Genomic DNA, 16,234 nt, shown 5'->3' with positions numbered 1-16,234 from the left:
AAATTAATAAGTTGGGAAATGAGAGATGTTGGCAAGAATGCAGAGAAAGGGGAACCCTCTTGTAATGTTGGTGGGAATGCAAACTGATGCAGCCACTCTGGAAAACAGTACGGAGGTTCCTCAAAAAGTTAAAAATAGAACTACCCTAAGATCCAGCAATTGAACCACTAGGTATATATCCAAAGGATCCAAACATGCTGATTTGAAGGGGCACATACCCCCAATGTGTATGCAACAGATTTCTGTACGTTGATTTTGTATCCTATGAATTTACTGAATTTGTGTGTCAATTCTAGCAATTTGGGGTGGGGCAGTCTTTCCTTTTTTTATTGTTAAATGCATGAAAACACAAAACCCATGCAGGGTCTGGCAAATACTCTTCTGCATGTTGGTAGACATTGAAACATTATTTACTCTTTTATAGACCATGCATTATAAATAGAAGGTACCTCAATAAATATTTCTCCACTGAAGGAGGAGAAAAACGGCACTAGTTGTTTCCCTTTTCTAAAATTAATCTGTACTTTCATGAAATGTATTGTAGGATTTGAAATGATAGCCTCTCCTTGGGTAGGACTAAGAGTTTATGTTGTCCAAGTACAAACTTGCTAGAGAAAACAAAGACTGAGTTAGGCTCTAAAACTACATTGTGGCTTAAAAATGGAGAGTCAGTATTTAAAATTCAGTATTTCACTGCAGAGTAAATTCTCAATTGCAAGGGCTCTTTACCCAGTTAGTTGATAATCATCCAGGCCGTCTGTCCCTATTCTTCTGGCTATTTTATTATCCACCAGAATCTTTAACAGGGAATGAACAAAGAAGTAAAAAAAAAAAAAAAAAATGAAACACAGCTGTCACCAGGTGAGGGTCATAGCTTAATGCTGGACGATACAGGATTAATGGGGCCTATTAAGGACTAAAACATTCTCGTCTTCGGATTTGTTTCCCATGTTTTCTTTGACCCCAATATCATGGAAAATTGAAAACTGCTTACATAAAAAAAGGAAAAATTAATGAAAAATTTATCTGAGCCAACACAAGATAAAATATTTTTAAATCATAGTCTCATTTTTTTTAAGAACCAAAACCCCTGGCCAGACATTTCTGCTAATGATAAACCCTTAATCTCCTGTGATTTTGTTTTAGAACTCATAACCTGCCATTTTCTTTCGTTGTAAGAAAACAACTGACAATGCATGACAGCATCGACTGGGAGCACCAAATCTTCCTCTCCCACCATGGTTGACCATAGCCCAGTTATAAAAGCTCTTTCCAGTCCTATTTTGTTCAATAAGCAGGGATAAGTTTGTTCTTCTGGCAAAACATTCGAGATATATTTTGTCTTTTACTTTAACCTTGTCTACTACCGGCCATCCTTGTAGAGGATATAAAGGTGAAACATCTAGACAACTGCAAGTACCCCCTGCATTCTGCTTCTTAGAGGAGCTGACCTTTTCTATACAACTCCTCAGGTAGCCAGATGACCTTTAATATCAGTACATTTTCCCCTATGTTGATAGTTTATGCTAGCTTCTTTTCTAGCACCTTTGCTTTCACACAGCTAATGTATAAATGTGTAAGTTTTGTGTGAATGCCCTTACAAACCAGCTGGTAAAAAAAAAAAAAAAATCAGTTTATAAATAAACCTTACCATGCTCGTTTTCATTTTCCTTTATGTGAAATTTTTTCTAGGAGGCAACAGTGAGTCTTGCTGAGTAAAAACCCAAGAACAAAATGTACACAGTTCTCTGTTCTAATGAAAGGATTTTAAATGGGTAATAAGGCATGAGAAGAGAAAAAAATTATAACACAGGTCACTGAACCAAATGTAAGGAGTTCTCTCTAAAGTAACAGTCAACACTCAGCATGTACTTATGGGGTTGTCAGGCAACGGGGATTTCAGCAGGATCCTTTCTGCTTAAACAAGTTGAAGTTTAGTGAAACTGGTATGAAACTCAAAGCTGTAACAGTGTCATTCTACCATGAAGAAAATAACATTTTTACAGGACTGAGGTTCTTGTTCAGCTAAGTTGTAGTCATGGTCTCAAGTTCCTGGTTGCTTTAATAGCCTAAAGAGAAATAGGAATTATAATTGAAATTTTTTAAAGAGATATATTTTAAACATACAAGATCTGAAATTACGCCTTTGTTGAGAACGCCTTGAATTTGTAGATGAACTCATCCTTGATTTCATGGCCCAGTCTACAATTATACCAGCAGTCATACATTATCGTAGCCCATCATTTGGATTGTTACTGTTTTTCCTTATTAGAGAGTCCCAATTATCCTCTAAATATTTACTCATTGCTTCTAGGATAGCAAGACTGGACATTCTAAAGACTGGTATAGTTCTGACCTTTAGGGCCAACAAAGTAAAGCCTTTTGAATGTGAATGGCCTATAATTTTCCAGTAACTTCTGACTCAAAGCAACAAAGTAAAATTTCACCAAAACAGTCCACCCCAAAGCACTAAGAAGTATCTGGTTTCTAAAGTTATCAGCCACAGTACAATCAAAAGTTTCTCAACACACGGCTCCCTCTTTTCTCGTGGTCACCCAACTAGACTATCAACTATTCTCTCTACCCTAGAATCATCTAAACTTCCATCATTAATTGGCATTCCTGTCACTCATTATTACCAATCTCCTAGGACCCTAACTTGGTTTGGGCACTAGCCCTAACCAACCCTTCCAAGTCATCTCTCTCGCATTGTTGACTGAGTGTCCGTGGCATCATTTTCCAGGGCAGAGAGAACAAAAAGCTGTAAGTGACTAGAAAATTAATTCTTTCAATTTGAATTGAAAACCAATTCAAAAGGCCTCATCTGGGCTGACCCTCTCACTTTGATTGCCCAATTAGGAAATATTTCCTGTTCAACTGAGGTGCCGATGAATCCCATCCTTCTAAGGAATACAATAAAAATAATTTCTAGTTCTTGGGGCACCTGGGTGGCTCAGTTGGTTGAGCAACTGCCTTTGGCTCAGGTCATGATCCTGGAGTCCCAGGATTGAGTCCCGCATCAGGCTCCCTGCTCAGCAGGGGGTCTGCTTCTCTGACCCTCCTCCCTCTCATGCTCTCTCTCTCTCAATAAATAAATTTAAAAAAAATCTTTAAAAAAAATAATAATTTCTAGTTCTCATTTTTTGAGCTGCAGAAACTGGGTCCAGAATATTTATCTGAACATAAGTCTGGTCATGATTCTAGGCCAAGGATTGGTAAACTTTCTGTAAAGAACCAGACAGTAAATATTTTCGGCTTTGTGAGCCATATACAATGCCTGTAACACACTATTCTGTGGGGTTTTGTTTGTTTATAATCCTTTAGAAATATAAAAATCATTCTAAGCTTGTGGGCCATACAAAATGGGCTATTGGCTGTTTTTGGTCCATGGACTATAGTTTGCTTACCCCTGTTCTTTTTTTTTTTAAGATTTTATTTTTTTTATTTATTTGACAGAGAGAGAGAGAGAACAAGAGAGGGAACACAAGCAGGGGGAGTAGGAGGGGGAGAAGCAGGCTTCCCGCCATGCAGGCTTCCCGCCAAGCAGGGAGCCTGATACAGGGCTCGATTCCAGGACCCTGGGATCATGACCTGAGCCGAAGGCAGATGCTTAACAACTGAGCCACCCAGGCACCCAACATCTTACATTTTGAATCTTTTTCAGAACAAAATTGTTAAAGAGCAGTAGGAACTAAATGTGATCTTATTCCTGTGTCTTATGAGATATCTTACCCCTTTAAATTCCTGTTTAATTTTCAAATTTATGGCAAAAGCCTCCAATCTGTGTTTCCTCTAAGTTATTTTGAAGATTTTTCAGTACAAAAGAGAATGATTTCAATGATTTTTCAGTGTGTCAGGGTCCCTCCATCAACCAGTCTAGTCCACTCTCCACTTATGGGCTCTTCTAAGACAAAAAGGTTCTTAGTGAACTGTGCTGTAACGCAAGGCCACAGGCTCACATTGAGGGATGCTATAACAAACAGTCCTTTGAAACTTGACAGTGTATCTGCTGTAAGGATAGTTTTGAGGATGTTCATCATGAAACTGAGCAGTGTCATCTTCACGAGGCCATTCAGGAGAAATGTATTTCTTCTCTCAATATCAAGAATTATGCTTACCTTAAGCAATTCATCTGCTTTTTCTCTTCCATGAATCATGCAGAGTTCATCCTTGAGAAAGTAGTCTGCAGAGTGGTTAGACTGATATAAACTGCTTCATAGCCCAGTTCTACTGCTGACTAGCTCTACAACCCTGGATGCACGAAACTTTCTGTACCTCAGTTTCCTTATCTGTAAAATTATGTTAAGAACAGAACCTTCTCACAGGTTGATATCAAGAACTAAATGAATTACACGTACATAATACCCATAGCACAGAAAATAACTCAACAATTATTATTTCCTTTTGAAATTGGTCTACTTAAGGCTACTAATTCATGGGATATATTTAGTGTTCTCTGCGCATTTCCCAGTTCTTCTTGCAATTGGTTTTCATTTTGACTCTACTTTCTAAATGTCCTCTTTTTAAAATGTGTAATATTCATCATCTGTTTCTGACCATGAAATTAATAAATCTGCAATGTCTAAATGTGACAACATGGACAGACCTTGAAGGCAATATGCTAAATGAAACAATTCAGACAGAGAAAGGTAATATTGTATGATCTCATATATCTATGGACTCTAAAAAAGCCAAACTCCTAGAAACAGAGAATAGAATGATGGTTACCAGGGGCTAGGGAGTGGGGAGTAATGGGGAGATGTTGGTCAAAGGGTACAGACTTGCAGTTAGAAAATGAATAAGTTCTTGGGGCACCTGAGTGACACAGTCGATTAAGTGACCAACTCTTGGTTTCGGCTCAGGTTGTGATCTCAGGGTCATGAGACTGAGCCCCATGTTAGGCTCTGTGCTCAGCGGGGAATCTAATTAGGACTCTCTCCCTCTCCCTCTGCCCCCCATCTCTCTCTCTAAAATAAATAAATCTACAAAAAAAGAAAATGAGTAAGTTCTGGAGATTTAATGCACAGCATTGTGATTACAGTCAACAATACTGTATTATATACTTCAAAGTTGCTAAGAGACTAGATTTTAAGTGTTCTTGCCACAAAATGAAATGATAATTAGGTGATGTGATAGAGGTGTTAACTGACGCTGCAGTGTTAATCATATTGCATATAAAAATGCATCAAATGAATACATTGCACACCTTAAGCTTACACAATGCTGTATGTCAAATATATCTCAATTTTTTAAAGAATAAAAATAGATTTTTAGAATATAGAACTCTATAGGGGTGCTTGGGTGGCTCAGTCAGTTAAGTGCCGACTCTTGGTTTCAGCTCAGGTTGTGATTTCAGGGTCCTGGAATTGAGCCCCAAGCAGGGCTCCCTGCTCAGCACAGAGACTGATTGTCCCTCTCCCTCTGCCCCTCCAACTCATGTGTGCTCTCTATCTCTAAAATAAATAAATGATAAAATCTTTAAAAATATGTATTTAGAAATCTATAATATTATTGATAATAAACACCATTTATTGAACACTTGGTAAATGCTAAGCTAAATGCTTTACATATATTAAGTACTTCAACCTTCACAGAAATGTTATTGCTATTTTCTTCATTTTACATATGAGGAAATGAAGACCTGAAGTAACAGCACCACTTAACCCAGGATCTCACAGCTGGCAAGTGATATTCGAACCCACACCTTTATAATGTCACCATCCTGAGATAACTACTAGAAACATTCCCATACAGTTTCTTCACCTACAGATGTTCTTGCATATGTGTGTGTATGTGTGTGTGCATTTTAATGGGAATATTTCATATAATCTTACATTTATTTTTTTTCCATTATTTTCATTAATTAGTATTTGAAATACTAATAACTACATAATACTTCACTTTGTTTATGCCAAAATATACTTAAGCATTGTTTTTTGCCAATTTTGTTTTTTTAATAAAACTTTAACAAACATTCTTAAACAGGGAGATTTATAGTCCTCTCCCAATTACTTACCTAGTACAAAAATCTTACAAGTGAAATTACTGGGTTAAGATACATGAGCATTTTAAGGCCATTATTCATATCTCCAAAATGTCTTCAAGAAACACTGATCACTTCAATCTTGCACTAAAGTTCAAAGAGGTTACTATCATGTCCAAGGTCAAATTAAAAAGAACTATTTTAAAATCTACTGGACTCTTATTGGAATTGTATTATACTGATAGACTCACTTAGAGGAAATAAGTATCTTTTCATCCAAGAATGTGATATGCCCCCCCAAAAGAGTACATAGTATGCCCCATCATTTATTCAAGTCTTTTCTGTAATTCAGTATTTTTATAGGTTTTCTTCATATAGATCTTATGCATTTGGGATAAAATTTATTTCTAGATATCCTATTTTTTGTTAATACTATGCAAGTGATTGTTTTCCATTATGTTCTTTTTTAAGATTTTATTTACTTATTTGAGAGAGAAAGAGAGAGCAAGAGCAGGCGGAGAGGGAGAGGGACAAGCAGACTCCCCACTGAGCATGGAACCTGATGCGCGGCTCAATCCCAGGACCCTGAGATCATGACCTGAGCCAAAATCAGAAACTTAACCGATTGAGCCACTCAGGCGCCCCTCCACTATGTTTTATATCTAATTTTCTATTGTATAAAGGAAAGCTTCTTAGTTACGATTTATTCTTTTCATTAACATTTAACTTGTAAAGAGAAATCTTAATTATTTCTCATATTAGTACTATTCACTGTTTAGTTGATTTTCATGGATACTCTACATGCCAGTCTGAAGATTAGTAGAGAAGCAAATGTAAATATCCAGGTGAAAATTCCCACCCCTTCTCCTTTTGCCTGCCTTTGGGTTTGTTCATAATTCCCTGGAGCAGTGGCACACCAAGATGGAGGGGGCAGTCCAGTCAGCCTCAACAGGGAGAAGTATATTATTACCAACACTGTTTATAATTTCAGACTCCAAGCAATAATAAAAAGCAGATACGCTTATTCCCTAGAACCCTACACAAAGCTCTGCTACCTCAGCCCCTTGGTTGTCATAGCTCTGGTGGGGCCCTGAGTGGGCTTTACACAAGAGTATGCCAGTAGAAGATCATTCTGTGTTCTCACAGGAAAGAGGAGACATCTATATGGCCAAGAGTGCATAAGGGCATAATGAATTCATGAAATGACGCTAATATTTTTCAAATATGGAATCTATTTGTAAGGTGTTTTAGTCCTTAAAAAAAACTGGTTAAGTCAAAAAGAAGGATCATGGGTGTCATCTTATCAAAGTTAAGATGTTTTATTATTTTTAAGACCAACATTAGGATATTGTTCATATATTATCCCAATAGCATCTCTTTACTGACTTATCTTTGCTTCATAAACCACAGACACAAGTTTTGGATTTTCTGTGTTCTCTGGGTGTGCGTAGTCCTTAAAATTTTCATATTGTATTTCCAATTCCATGCCCTTATCTGAGGAAACCTTAAAGCACCACATCCCACACACACGCCTCACCCCAATGCACTGCCTAAGTCAAGAATGCTGGGTTCTAGCTCTCTCTCTGCTACTACCAGCTTGATAGATGACCTTGGAAAAATTCACTTGATATCTCAGCCTTGTTTTCCATCCTTAACAGGGAAAATTCAAGTGACATTACTCTAAGACTCCCATCACTTTATGATAATCAAAACTCCAAATGAGCAACTTTGAGCTTCTCGAAGATGTATCAGCTCGTGGTTTACTCATCTTTTTTCTTCTCTTTCTGCCACTATGAACCATGACATTGTTAAAACCCAGACACAAAAAGTAAAGCCCTGAAAAGCGTAGACTATGAAACTTAAGAACACCTTCTCTCTTCTTTTCTGAGTTTCTCATCAGACACTCTTAATTGCTCAGAGGCTTCTGGATTACTTGATGTGATAAGATGTGGCCTTGCACCTGCTGTGTTCTCGTCCACTGCCATTGTCACATACGGAACCATGACAGCAATTAACACATCCCAGGGCTTGGTTTCTACAGTGGGAAATGTGTATGAAATAAATAGAAAATTCATGAAAATTCTAATAAATATTTTTAAATTTATAGTCATTATTTAAAGCTTAAAATAAATCCATAGCAAAATAATCTACCCTGAATGACAAAAAAAATATCATGTAAGTTTCCATTTTTTTCACATCCTGCCATGACATTTAAACTCTTACACCTTAGTTGTCCAGCCATAGAAAGCACAAAGGAGAGATAGGCCTCCTCATTGGATTATTAGTCACACATCCTCCATGAATTATAGAAAGGGCGTATTAATATCTTATGCAAAGAGCATAAATGAAGACCCGAATCATCCACGCTGAGATGTGAATATAGTTTATGGCTATTTTCTTCTACATGTAACCCCTCATGGAGAAATTCTGGGAAATGACAGCACAGCTATGCATTTTGAGAGTTTATTTACCAGGGCTATAATTTGTCTTATGATATAGTAAAACCATTATTATTTTATTTCACTGTTATGTTTATCTGGTTAAGTCAGATAACCTTCTGTTCTTTCACGGTGATTCAAACTTTGAAGCTGCATGTGAAGAGAGGCGAACATCAAGCTGCCGAGCTGTGTGATCCCTGGGCCCTTTCTTCTGCACGGAGGCAAAACTGGGCAGTTATGGAGACCTTCTGTGTTCAAACACTCTACCCATGAAACACTGGGCAACTTGCTTACCGTCTCTGTGCCTCTGACCACTGACATGAGATTGGCAATATTGACTTCCCAAGGTAGTAGTAAGGACTTAATGTGATAAGGCCTATGAGGCTCTCAGCACCATGCCTGGTACCTTGCACACGTTGTGTAAGCATTTACTGATATTTTCATTCATTCCATGCTCCAGCAGCACTTGGCTCTTTTAGTTCCTCAAATGTGATGAGCCTTCTCTTGCCCTTAGGACTCTGCACAGGGGCTCTCCTTCATAGCACTTACCCCGGTAAGTAATCATCATATATGCATTTGTGCAGTGATATTTTACATGTGTCTTCCCCTCAGGTATAACTTCCATGAGGTCAGGAACTGTTTTTGTCTCCCACTGCATACCTAGAGATAGGTCTGTGCTCACCAGGGATGCTCAATAGATGTGTCTTAAGCACTAAATGAATAAATAATAAACCCCAGAGAAGAATACGAATTTAAGTCATTTTTTTAAAAAAGCACCGTAGGGACTTGGGTTTGTTAAGGCTCTGTGTCTCAAGTCCATTCCTTATCTGCTCTATCCTCTGACAACATCAAATCTCAGTTTCCCTTAAAGCCTTAGAGGTATTCTTTTACATATTTCCTTTCAAAGTTCTTCTTCAGAAGCTGTATTGCAGAAGTCAATCACGTCTTTTAGAGGACTACATAAATGTAGGATAGGATCTTGGAGATTACTTCATTTATTTCTTCTTCGAAATTGTGGATACTGTGAATGAAAATCTATTCAAATTGAATCAGTCAGTAGTAAATAGAGTGTTCCCAGAACAAAACTTCTTAGCAGATGATGCAGGAGTTTGAAATTCCATATTTGTCCCTTTTGGAAGTAGAGACAAAACTACAATGGGCCCGGTGTACCCTAAAGATACTGTTATTTTGGCTTAGGGAATGCAGTTAGTAAGGAAGATGTACTTGTAGAGCAAAGAAATGATGTCCTGTGGGGAGTATGTATTTGATTTTTCCCATTACTAGCATGTTATTAGTATTTTCCTACAAGGAAATTAGTACCCTCAGATAGCAATGACCAGATGGCTAACATTATAAAAAGCACTTCGAACTGTTCTGTGAGAAGGTTTTATATAACAATATTATTCAAACCATCATTCAAAATTAACACTTGGCGGGTCTTACAAAACTTCGGGCCACAAAGAAAGTAAGTTTGACAAAGGCTCTGTTTGAAGTCGACTTAGCAACTTGAAAGTGCATGACGACACCTGTCTTTTATTCAATCCATTCAAATATGCAACCTAGTTATGCCTTTTCATTTAGAGTCTTACCTTATGACCTTGCTCCTCACAGTGTGGTGTGCAGACCAGCAGCTTCGGCATCACCTGGGAGCTTGTTAGAAATGCAGACTAGAAGTCCACATCTCAATGTTCTGAATCAAAATCTGCATTTAGCAAGATTCCCCAGGTGATTTGTATGCACATTAAATTCTGAGAAGCACTGCTGTAAACAGTTTTACTAAAAGCAGTGAAAATTAAATGGAAAATTTCAGTGCCAAAAAGAAATACAATGTTTTTGAAAAAGGTGTATTTGGAGTTGTTTTTAAGATTTTTATTTATTTATTTTGACAAGGAAAATCTGTGGCCTAAGATGGCCTACTGAGCCAGCGAGAGAGTCCCAGTCCTTGCCCCGGGGCTCTTCCGGGTTCTTCTCCCTGCCCCACTTTGCGCACGCACCAAAAGTGCCAAGTATGCAGAAGTGGTGTATAAATTGCCCCCTTTGTTTGTGCTCGGTGCTCAGACCTTTGGAGACTACTCTCCTCTGAGCCCACCGGCGTTAAATAAACCTCCTATCCTCCAAGATCTCTGAGTGCCGCTTGGTTCTTCCATCGGGCGATCCAGTCCAGGTTCCATAACAATTTGAGAGAGAAAGCACAAGCAGGGGGAAGGGGCAGAGGCAGAAGGGGCAGAGGGAAAAGCAGGCTCCCCACTGAGCAGAGAGCCTGAGGCAGGACTCGATCCCAGGACCCCAGGATCACAACCTGAGCCGAAGGCAGATGCTTAACTCACTGAGCCACCCAGGCGCCCCAGAAAAGGTGTATTTGCTAAACAAAGTGTAGGAGAAGGTGATATGCAGCTGGGGGCAGTAGAGTCTGAAAGACTTAACCACCAGCTCTGCTTCTCACTGGCTGTGTATATCAAACACTTCTCCCCAACTCCCACCCTCTGGACCCACCTTTTTAACTCCAGCCATTGCTCTGGTAACACAATGCACTGCACATCTGGAACCTGACAACACCTGACTTCAGCTGTTCCAGGTAGCTGTGTCTCTCCACCTGGGCTTCTCTACTGCCCCCAGGAGACATACCTTTGGGAAAACTACTCAGTTTCTGAAATATCTACACCCTTTGAAGTGAGAATTCTCCCCCCATAGGGCAAACCTTGACCAACCCTGAACAGCAGCTGCAGTCAATTCTGAGGTGGAGTCTACGGAGTGCTCCCAGCAGAATAAGTCCCAGTAACCAGTAGCAGTGGCTAGCTGTTTATGGGAACTGTGGCTTTCTTCTAACAGAATATGCAAAGATGATAAGATGGCACTCCTGTGATTACGTTACATAAAATTCCATCTTGCTAGCAGACTCACTCTAGGGAGTCTCTCTCCTTAGCTGGCTCTGAAGAAGTAAGTGGCCATGTTGGCAGGCCCACATGGCCTAGAGTTGAGGGCAGCCTCCAAGAATTGAGCTGGTCTCCAGCCAACAGCCAGCTAGATGCCAGGGCCCTCAATCACGCAGCTGCAAGGAAATGCATTCTATCAACAAATCAGGTGAGCCTGAAAGAAAATGCTTTCCCAGCTGAGCCTCTAGATGAGAACACAGGCTGGCCCATAGCGTTATTACAGCCACGTGAGACCCTGATCAGAGAACCCAGCTAATCCGTGCCACTATCCTCACCAGAAAAACTGTTAGATAACAAAAGTGTACTGTTTTAAGGCTCTAAGTGTATTGTAATTTCTTATGCAGCCATGGAAAATTAATATGCCCTCCATTACCCTGCAAGCTTCAGGAGGTTAGGGACTGTATCTGATATATGCAATGCCTAGTTGAGTACATGACACATAACATTGTTCAGTAAGTATGTTACATGTTGTACAAACACATATCTTTGGGTTTCTGAACAGAATTCACAGTATGTATATCTAAAACTATATCCTACCATCGTTAATATAGTACTGGAGTCAATAACCATATATTAAATCCCTATTAGCAGACTGCATATATATAGATTATAATACAAACAAAATATGCAATCAAAAAGGAAATAAGCCCAGAAATAATTTTTACTTTCAATACCCCTAAATGTCTGACCAAAATTTGCCCCAATATTTTTAATGCTCCAGGGTCCAATCACACAAACACTGTTAACATACCTCTCCTTCTAGCCTTTTTTTTAATATGCCATTTAAAACACAGTTGAGAGGGGCGCCTGGGTGGCTCAGTCGTTAAGCATCTGCCTTTGGCTCAGGTCATGATCCCAGGGTCCTGGGATTGAGCCCCACATCGGGCTCCCTGCTCAGCGGGGAGCCTGCTTCTCCCTCTCCCACTCCCCCTGCTTGTATTCCCTCTCTCGCTGTGTCTCTCTCTGTCAAATAAATAAATAAAATCTTTTAAAAAAATAAAAATAAAAAATAAAACACAGTTGAGAGTATATTATACATAAAATTGCTACGTGGATTATTTCACTTAACATCCTATCATAAGCATGTTTTATTGTCATTATCAAATGAGCCATTTTCAAAGACACATTTGAAACACTTGGCTTCACATGGTTTCAAAAATGTTCTCCCAGCATTCTCCGCCTGATAACGTCTCATATCAACAGCCCATCGCTCTGAACAGGTGTGACACAGCTAGCTTCCACACTGGTACAGCCAACTAGACCCAGATTTCCTAATTTCAGTCATGTCTCTTCCCCTCATTAGGGGGGCCAGCTCAGTGTTCCAGATGAAACCCCAACAAGTTGAAGAAAACATCGCAACACTCCACTTTCTAATGAACTCAAATCCTCTTCTAACCTAAAACTCCTTGCAAAGGCCTATTACAACTGCTGCAACCAACTCACTGACACTCAGTTGTTATATATGTATATAAACACTGGTAATTTGGTCATGGACATTTATTTCCTGGATGAATTTTTCATTTTCTCACTTCATTGCCTTAATCTCACTCATTATGAATTTCCCCTACAGATGCCATATAAAACATGCTAATGACTAGCTGGAGTTGGGCTCAAAAACCCCTTGCTTGTATTGCTGTCTCATTACTTAATGCCCTCTTGGAACCTAATGACAAAAAGTGATTAAATATTCTGGGAGCTATAGGAATAAAAGTAACTAAGGTACAAAGACCTATTAGTTACTTGTAAAACAACTGGCATCAACTGATATTTGGATTGTCAAATCTAATTTCATACTTTTCTTAAGGATCTATAACCCTTTCTGAGTGGAGCATATTTGCTCTCTTATTGAAGATCAGCAGAAAGAGAAATCAACTTTCTTCAGGAATAAATTTTCATGGCTGCTTTTGTTGTTTCTTTGGTTCTAAATGGCCATGAATATCTTCTCTCAAATATCTCAGGATGGGGGAGAGAATAGCAGTTGGTTAGGTGGCTGGTTTGCGTTTATTAAAACCCACTCCTCTTACTTGATTTCCCACAAACATTGAGAACTAATATACTTTAAAATGCTAATTAAGGGGCGCCTGGGTGGCTCAGTTGGTTAAGCGACTGCCTTCGGCTCAGGTCATGATCCTGGAGTCCCGGGATCGAGTCCCGCATCAGGCTCCCTGCTCTGCGGGGAGCCTGCTTCTCCCTCTGCCTGTCTCTCTCTCTCTCTCTGTCTCTCATGAATAAATAAATAAAATCTTTAAAAAATAAATAAATAAATAAATAAAATAAAATGCTAATTAAGTAAATCATTTCCAAGCCTGGTTGAATTCAATTCTATTCTATACCTGTACCCACACAGCTGAATGTGTCTGGAGAAAAACACATAATTGTGCTGACTGATCTCACTTTAAATTCATGACCACCAATTTCCTAACAAAGCTGACCCTTCCATTTGAGCACCAGATCTCCTGTTCAAGGATAGCACTCCCACAATCTTTCCTCCCTCCTATATCATTAATTTTCCCATCTGTACTTGCCATGCAGTATTTCTATCATCTTTCTTAAAAAGCTCCCATGATCCCACTTTCCCTCTCCAGCTATGGCCCCACTCAACACCTTGAAACAAAGGAACCTACTTTATCTAATTTCTCTCTTCCTGTTTTCACTTAAACCCAGATTGTGTTTTTGCCAGATTGCTCCATCAAAACTTCTCTTGCCAAGCTCTCCAATGATCTTTCCCCCAATGTCAGTAGCTTAATAAAAATTTCTTCTTCATAGTACCCATTGATTGTGGGTTGCCTAGGAGTCTGCTCCACATTGTCCTCTCTCTGGGACACTAGTTGATAAAGGAGTTACCATTGGAGCATTGCCACTTGCTGTGACAAATTGTGCATCAATTGCTAGAACTTCCATCCAGAAGTAACACCTATCATTTCCACTCTATTTCAGTTGGACAGAGCAAGTCATATGATCACCATGAGCAGAAAAGTACTAATCTAACATGAAGCCATATCAGAAGGGGAAATGGAAATATTCAGTAAACAGCACTACTGATTATCAAAACTCCCAAGTTTATATCTTCTGCCTAGGCTTTCCCCTAAACTCCAGATTCACATATCCAACTTTCTGCTCAACATCTCTACTTAGACATCTAATTGAAACCTCAAACTAAGCATCCTCAAAATTGAGCTCCTAATCTCCTCCCCGCTCCAAACATTCTCCTCTCATAGTTTTTCCATTTCATCTCATGGCAACTCTATGAACTCCACATACTCTGTAAGTTCCGTAGGAGTTTGTTGCTATTTGCCAATACCAAACACAACGTGTGGCAAAAAGTAGGCTGAATAAATGAATTAATGAATAAACCTTGTGGGTTTTGTCTCAGCTCACTCCGATTTCTTTACATTCTTTTAAAAGTGGTGACATAAAGTGAAAATCTCACTCAACAAGGATTCTGACTAATTGAATGCTGTGGGTCTTGAACAATACCGTAGCTCTTGAACATCTGGGACTTGTTAAGATACTCAAATATTGTGCTGAGTTCCCTCCCCTCTCCCTACAATTATTTTTCATGAGTGACAAACGCTATACTAGAAGTTCTCTGGCATAATAGTAGCCTCATAACTGAGCTTAAGCCTTCACTACCTGTATCCCCTCCCTCTTCATTCTATGTGCCCATTCTCTTTCTATATAGAGAGACAGACCTTCTAGGGAGTCATAGACTATGTCACACTTCTTTCACAAGTTATCCTTTGATCCTTATTAGGCATGTCCAAGACTACCTACTACAAGGTTGAGTCTTCCTATTTCAGAGCTAACTGTATTTACTTTTGCATTTCACTCATTTTTGTTTTCTCATCAAGCCTCTCAAGTCCTCTTTTCCTTACTCATTAGACAAATGCCATTCCAGGTGTGGAAGTTCACTTCCTAAAGCCTGAGTTTTTAATAAACTGTTTGCAATTTATGTTACTTTCTGGATATGACTGACATACCAGGTGAGACAACTGTCAGCTGTAAACTGATGTTTGCAAACCCAGAGGACCTTGAGACTCTAAATGAGGAAATTCAACAGCTCAAACTAAAGATGTTATTCCCAAATATATATCTAGGTATTTGCTTCTCTTTTTTTAAATAAGACTGGATTATATCTAAATTATATCCCTTAGAAGAAGTATCTTCTTCATACGTTTGTTGTGGTAATCACATCAGTATATATATATAACGTGCTTAGAATAGTACATAGCATGTAGTCAATTCAAGTTAAGTATGTGTTCCTGTTATTGTAATTTTCTTTAAGATTAATGATAGTTTAGTCGTCTAAGAGGATATACTCTCTTAAAATATAATCTGAAGTACTCACATGCTGTTATCTACATTTTAAATCTTTAGTTGATTAAAAAACAGTAAGATTTAAGTAAATTAAATTCAAGTGAAACTGTGATTAAACATGTTAGAAAACCCGGATATATCAATGCAGCATGAGATACAGGAAAATAATTAGATGCCAAGGACCACACAGATCCAGTAATTCTCTTCTGTGTTGGAGCTCATAACTTTCTCACCCAGGAGAAGTAAAGCTGCATCACCCTATAAGAACAAGCACAAGAGGGGCACCTGGGTGGCTCAGTCGGTTAAGTGGCCACCTTCGGCTCAGGTCATGATCCCGAGGTCCTGGGATCGAGCCAAGCCCCGCATCAGGCTTCCTGCTCAGCAGGGAGTCTGCTTCTCCCTTTCCCTCTCCCTCTGCCTCTGCCTCTCCCCCTGGCTTGTGCTCTCTCTCTCTCTCAAATAAATAAATAAAATCTTAAAAAAAAAAAAAAAAGAACAAGCACAAGCACAAGAAAGTTGCCCCACCTGAGTGGGAAAGAGACCGAAGCAGCAGTTTTGGCCCC

Source organism: Leptonychotes weddellii, chromosome 9 (genome assembly GCF_054177405.1).
Source record: "Leptonychotes weddellii isolate Sample4059 chromosome 9, ASM5417740v2, whole genome shotgun sequence".
Classification (NCBI taxonomy): domain Eukaryota; kingdom Metazoa; phylum Chordata; class Mammalia; order Carnivora; family Phocidae; genus Leptonychotes; species Leptonychotes weddellii.
This window is presented reverse-complemented; position numbering follows the sequence as displayed.